Source organism: Curcuma longa, chromosome 17 (genome assembly GCF_044706935.1).
Source record: "Curcuma longa cultivar G26 ecotype Majalengka, Jawa Barat chromosome 17, ITB_CL_G26_1.1, whole genome shotgun sequence".
Lineage (NCBI taxonomy): Eukaryota > Viridiplantae > Streptophyta > Magnoliopsida > Zingiberales > Zingiberaceae > Curcuma > Curcuma longa.
The window spans coordinates 6,523,984-6,530,220 of record NC_133877.1 but is presented as its reverse complement, the minus strand read 5'-3'; positions in this window follow the sequence as shown (position 1 = coordinate 6,530,220).

Here is a 6,237-nt window from a genome sequence, read left to right as displayed (position 1 = left end):
TAATAAAGGGGAAAAGTACATAAATAAATTCCCATACAAAAACACCGCATCAATACCATAGTGAAGACTAATCTAACCATGGATAGATCAAATAAGATCATACAACTTGTATCAAGCAACGAGTCATACAAGTATCAACATGATGAATGATACAGATAATAAGAGTATCAAACATGGCATCAGTAGATCATCATAAGGTCAACAGCAGGTATCAAGCAATGAATATCAAAGGTATCAACTAGATACTATCTCAAATAGCATGAGTGTCAACAGGATAAACGAGATAATGACAACACTTGCACTAGAATAGAAAAACCTGTATTGACCAAGTACAGGGTACCCACCTGATCAGACGGTCGTCGATAACTAGAACCTCTCTAGAAATATGAACTCCGTATATAATAGGACCAATCAAGTCAAGGTCCTGCAATAAACGACAATACACACTTACTACCGTATCAAATTACAATAATTAAATTCCATAGTTTAATCTAAACCATCCACTAATCAAGGTCAAATCTAACCAACAAACCCTCCAACAAAGGTATCATCTAGATCTCTCCAACAATTACAATCCATTGCTAATTAGATCACACTTAACCAGATTAAAAAACTTGGATTCAACATCCAACATAATCATGATCACTCTATAAAATCAATAACACTTCTTTTAAAATCCCCTTCTTGATCCACACCTTAATCCAACTCATATTCACTGATCTAACATAACCAAAAGTCATAATTAATCAAACAGTTAAATCAGAACACAATGGACAACACACTAATCGTGTTCAACCTCACACGAACAGAACCTAACTTCTGATCATCATCATCAACAAGAACCGAGCAACTCCACAATTCCATAATCTCATATAAGAGTAGAACAATTGGAAGAGTGACTTCAAAGAAATTACCTCACTTCTGTTCCAAATCAAGCCCTAGAAATCCAGATTAAATCAACTAACCTTACCTTTCTTCTTGCTGCCGCCACCCAAGCGAAATCCCAATCAACCACGTTATGGCAAGAAGCTGTGGAGAAGAAAACCAGTCCAGATCTAAGGAACAATCGAATCAATCACCAGGTATTTAACTACTAATAGAGGAAGAACCCTAACCTTACCTCTCGGCTTCTTCCTCTCCTCAATCCACTGCCGGCCAAATCCCAAAAACAGCTCTCTCGATTAAAGATCTAGATCCAGCTCTGAAGATCAGGAAAACCTAGATCTAAACTCAAAAACCAAAAGCAAATCGAGATTAAGATCCGATTCTTACCGATTGGGCTTCCTAAATCTCGATCCGTCGCCACAAGCGCCGCCCCTCAACATGTGATTCAAGCTTCCTCTGGCGAAATCTGCAGCTCCTTAACCCAAACCTCAGTCACCGGCGTTCCTCCTTGGCTTCCAGCTCCGGCGCTGTGTTGGCAACCCTCGGCGTCGGCGACCCTCGGCGTCGGCGACCCTCGGCGTCGACGGAGACGGTGCGAACAGAGACGAGGCAGGGAGAAAATCACGAGGAGGAGAAGACGGTTTCGGCACTGTAGCTTCTCTTATAGGATTTTTTTCTTAACGGGTCAGATCCGTTAGCCCATTAAACCTAACCCACTAGCCCATTAACTCCGGTATTTTACAGTATCAACAACAACAAAGTTTCCAGCAACCCTACAATAATTTTCAGCCTCAATTCCATCATTCACAGGATCAATTCAATAACTTTCAGCAAGCACAGTTTCAGCCTTTAAACCAAGGATTTTCACAGTCTTATGGCAACTTCCAACAGTCCCTAAATCAGGCTTTTCAAAGCACTAATTTTCAGCAACATTCATGGAACTCTCAAGGGAATTTTCAGCATCAAAATCATCCATTTCAACTCCCAAATCAGTGCCAACAATAATTTTCTCAAAGTGGACAAATTTTAGAGAATTTTCAGCAGCCCACCTATTTTCAAGATTCAAATTCAAACCAAGAAGACTATGGGAGTTCTAGTGGAATTATTCAACAACAACAAGAGCTTGGGGAGGTAATACAACGAATTATTCAAGAACAACTAATCTTGCTACAACAACAAAGCCAAAAAAAATGTATCTGCTTTTCAAAACCTTGAAAGATAAGTTGGACAACTTGTAAGTAGCATGAATCAAAGACAAGCTCAGAGATCAAGTCAATTACCTTCTCAAGAATTCCTAAACCCTGAAGAAAATTTTAGTGAAATTATCTTGAAGAGTGGAGAGTTTACTTCAAGTTCAAGTCCAATATCTTCATCAATTAATCCTACAATGTTGGTTGAAGAGCAAGAGCAAAACAATAATTTTGAGAACTTCACAGAAAACACAAAGGAACAGGTTGAGTTTAGTTTGGATGATGGAGAGGATGCATTGGTTACTTAGGAAGATGATATAGAGCCTAGTTCTGATTCACTTACAGTTGAAGATGACCAAATGAGTGTAGGGGATTGCACTGAGCCTCAGGGACCATGATTATTGATAGATGTATCAGAGGATTTAGAGGATAGATGTATGAGTGTAGGGGATTGCATGGAGGCAATACCCCAAGAATCACTTTCTTTTAGTATACATTCACTTGAGTCAGAGCAGGAATCCTCATCCGAAGAGGATAAAGTAGTGGAGCCACATAACCTATTTGTAATCACTCCAGTCTTTACCATGCTTTAGGTACCTCCTATTCATCCATGGTTAGTATTCATGCCCATCATTCAGAAAATGTCATAGAGGTACCGGTATTTGATTTTGTTGGATGTGATTTATTTTTTTATACATGCCCTACACAGTTTGATATTGTTATTTCTGCTCTTTCTTACCCCACATGCATGTGGAAGATATGTTCTTTCTTTGGTCTTGTAGATTTATTCAAAATCTCAGATTGTACACTTCCATGGTTGATAAAGTGTCCATTAATGCTGAACAAGGCCTCAACAATTCAAGCAACAATCGAGCTTCCAAAGTGGGTGCTCCATCTGAATCACCTCCGACCACCAGAGAGAATACTTGAAGAGATTTTGTCAGAGGAAGTCACATCACCCACATCAGTTCCACCTCCAGGGTGGAGATATTACTGAGTCGACTTCGACCACCTGAGATACCATCCAAGGAGGTGAAGAATTTTGAGAAAGTAACTCAGCATAGTCATGACAATATTATGAAGATGCTAAACTCACCCCGATCCATTCCATTGCCAGCGTGGATTTTATTACTGAATCGTCTACAACCGCCAGGACTTAAGTTCATGTTTTAACTTTACACTTTCTTTTCATTGTTAATACCATATTTAATTTTTATTTTTATTTTTAGTTTAAATCATAAGGTCATGTTGGGATGTATACTGTTAGCCTTAACTTTTTGTATAAACATCTATTTTACAAAATATTGAAATGAGAATCACTTTGGTCAAATGTTTGCATTTTATATTAATGCAGTTGTTCACTTAATTTATATTGTAGATAACATGATGTTTGGTGCCACACAGAAGACCATGATTATCGGTTCATTATAAATTATAAATAGTAGCTCACAACCAAGATGGACTGGGACAAACCATTGGAATGGTTGTAGTGTAATTAGTATTAGTTTATCTTGATTGTAGAATTACACTAGTACACTTTATGTGTATTGAGTAGGACCATTTCAGGTTGTTCAATTTATACTGACTATATAATCGAACAAGACCTCTGTTATTATACTTGTGCATACTCTTAATCCCTATATAATAAATGGACACCTATACTTAGTATGTATTTCTTTAATTCATCAAAGGGTGAGATTTATTCGTTAAATCAATAGTCCTTGGTGAGTTGGGAGATGATATTATGTTTATGGTGTGTTCTTGATTATAGAAGGAAACTGTGTCCTAATATTTAGGCTGATGATGTCCCCTTGAGGAGCTCATAAGGATTATCATGTAAACCCTACAGGTGGACTTAGTTCCGCATGATAATAAGGTTGAGTGGTACTACTCTTGGATTCAGAAGTTAATTAATTGAGTTGTCAGTAATTCAATTAATTGACGGGCATACGATATCTTAAACACAGGGAGATTAATGCACTCATGATAAGAAGGAGCCCATATTATAATATGAGATTGGTGCGGTAGTGCAATAATAACCCTTTAGTAGTATGTGTTATTATTGATGGACTTAAGTTGGGTGTTCAGGAAGAACACATGAAACCCAATCCCATCAGGAGGCCAAAATCAATTCCTCCTCTAGGTCCCTGTTGTAGCCTCTGGATAAAGTCTCGTATCCACCTGAGAAAATTCTGTAAGAATTTCGGTTAGAAAATTTTGTTAAGAATTTTGAAATTTTGTTAAGAATTTTTCCTGTAAAAAATTCTGTTAAGGATTTTTGTTAAGAAATTCCGTTAAGAATTTCTGTTATGAAATTCTGTTAAGAATTCTATTTCTTCCTAAACAAAATTTTGTTATGATTTTTCCATAGAAATTTTGTTAAAAAAATAACAAAATTTAATTAAGAGATTTTGTTAAAAAATTAACGAAATTTAATTAAGAGATTTTGTTAAGATAATAATAAAATTTAGTTAAGGAAATTTATTAAGAAACTAACAAAATTTTATCAAGAGATTTTATTAGATTTTTTCTATCAAAATCTGATTAAGAAAAGTTTGTTAGATTCTTTCTAAATTTTCTTGGATAGCAAAGCTATAAGAGGAGAGGAGAGGGGGTGCCTAAGGATGCAATCAAAACTCAAACCTCTTGCTTCCTAGGGCCAGCGCCCAAACTCCCCTTCCCTTTGCTAGGGCCGACTCCACCCTTCTCTTCTTTTTCCTCTTGTTCTAGGGCCGGCTCCTCCCCTCTTGGTGGTGCTAGGGCCGGCGGTGGAAGAAGGTCTCTCATCCTTTTTGGCTAGGGCTGGCGGTGGAGCTTTCCCTTTGGCTAAAGTCGGCGGCAAGGATAAGGGAAGAAGGAAGATAACTAAAGAAAGGAAGAAAAAGCTTGGTGGTTTATCTTGTAGGCCGTCGCCCACACGACATCCATGAAGAGGAGAGGAATCCCAGAAGATCAAGAGGTCTTCAGGTAAAGAATATTTCTTACACAATCACAAGAAGAAAGGTACAATTTATTTATTCTGCTACGTAAATTATTTTCTTTATATGGAACCTGAATACCAACATAAGAGTCTAAGATCATATGCTTCGATCAAGGTGTGACTTGATTAATCAAGCACATGTCTGATCGAAGATGTTGGTTACTTGAAAAGATTTTGTCTTTGAAAAATTTTTATCTGACAAGAATTAAATAGAACAAAATTCCAGGTACCAACAACATTAACATAATAACATATAATATAGCATGGCATAGCATATCAAATAGCATAAAAGAAATATGCAATAAATATGAAAAAGTAAATTTCCAACTATTATGGCCTCTTCAATTGTTCGTCGTTCTTCAATATGTCGTCCACTGGAACATGTAGTCGCGTCTATCATGCTTCCTTCTCAGCCGCATCTTCGGTCATCAAAATAACACCACGCAAAGGGAAGGATACAAGTCACAACAACAATAAAAATAATTTATATCCATCGATCCTATACTCCACAAAAGAGTTTACATGTAATCTAGATCAAACAGTAAATTAAATTACACATATGCACAATAACCTTGACATGCCCGAGGGTCCAATCATACATTACATCCATGCACAACACACAATACATAACACATTAGGCTATAATAGTTGGAATTAGGAATGCAATCACAGAGTTAATCTGCACATCCTACTATTATCCTGCCTAAATTTATGTATGAAAAGCGCATAAATTAACTAAAATCAATCACAAAGAGTCAGAATCTATGCTCTGATACCACTTGAAGGTGCCTAGAATTCTGTTCCGTTCAATTCTTGTCAGATAAAAATTTTACGGAGACGGAACCTTCCAAGCAACCTACGTCTTCGATCAGACATGTGCTTGATTGATCAAGCAAGTTCTTGACCAATCAAAGCACACCTTGATCGAAGCATAAGATCGATAGAACTCTTGTGTTGGTATTCAGGATCCATACAAAGGAAAATAAATCACGCAACAGAATTAATAAACAAGGCATATCTTTCCTTTGTAGATTGTGTAGAAGATGTTTGTTACCCGAAGACCTCTTGATCTTCTGTTGTATTCCTCTCCTCTTCTTGGACGTCATGTGGGCAACGATCTACCAAGATGAACCACCCAACCTTCTTTTCCTCTCTTTTAATCCGATGGCAAGAACTTAAGGA